This window comes from Nomia melanderi, unplaced genomic scaffold (assembly GCF_051020985.1).
Source record: "Nomia melanderi isolate GNS246 unplaced genomic scaffold, iyNomMela1 scaffold0014, whole genome shotgun sequence".
In the NCBI taxonomy this organism is placed as follows: Eukaryota; Metazoa; Arthropoda; class Insecta; order Hymenoptera; family Halictidae; genus Nomia; species Nomia melanderi.
The window spans coordinates 13826491-13827445 of NW_027475130.1; positions in this window are offsets into that span (position 1 = coordinate 13826491).

Here is a 955-nt window from a genome sequence, read left to right on the forward strand (position 1 = left end):
GAGCACCCGAGATATCACCAGATATATATTGGATTTTTCCCATACCCTGACAGTCCGGCTTCATGAGACGGTAGTTTTCTCGGCCCCTGGTGGTCCGAGGTCGTTCCCGCTGCACACATTAATGCGCCAGGGCCTCCTGCAGATAATTCACTTTGGTTTAGTGCGCTATCTGTAAGAGCACCCGAGATATCACCAGATTAATATTGGATTTTCCCCTGACCCTGAGTGTCCGGCCCCATGAGACGGTGGTTTTCTCGGCCCCTGGTGGTCCGAGGTCGATCCCGCTGCACAGATTCATGCGCAAGGGCCTCCTACAGACAATGCACTTTGATTTATTGCGCTATCTGTAATAGCACCCGAGATATCACCAGATATATATTGGATTTTGCCCTGAACCTGACAGTTCGGCCCCATGAGACGGTGATTTTCTCGGCCTCTGGTAGTCCGAGGTCGATCCCGCTGCACAGATTCATGCGCCAGTGCCTCCTATAGACAATGCTCTTTGATTTATTGGGCTATCTCTAATAGCAGACGAGATATCACCAGATATATATTGGATTTTTCCCTGACCCTGACAGTCCGGCTTCATGAGACGGTAGTTTTCTCTGCCCCTGGTGGTCCAAGGTCGATCCCATTGCACAGATTCATGCGCCAGGGCCTCCTACAGACAATGCACTTTGATTTATTGCGCTATCTCTAATAGCACCCGAGATATCACCAGATATATATTGGATTTTTAACTGACCCTGACAGTCCGGCCCCATGTGTCGGTGGTTTTCTCGGCCCCTGGTGGTCCGAGGTCGTTCCCGCTGCAGAGATTCATGTGCCAGGGCCTCCTACAGACAATGCACTTTGATTTATTGCGCTATCTGTAATAGCACACGAGATATCACCAGATATATATTGGATTTTTCCCCGACCCTGAGTGTCCGGCCCCATGAGACGGTGGTTTTCT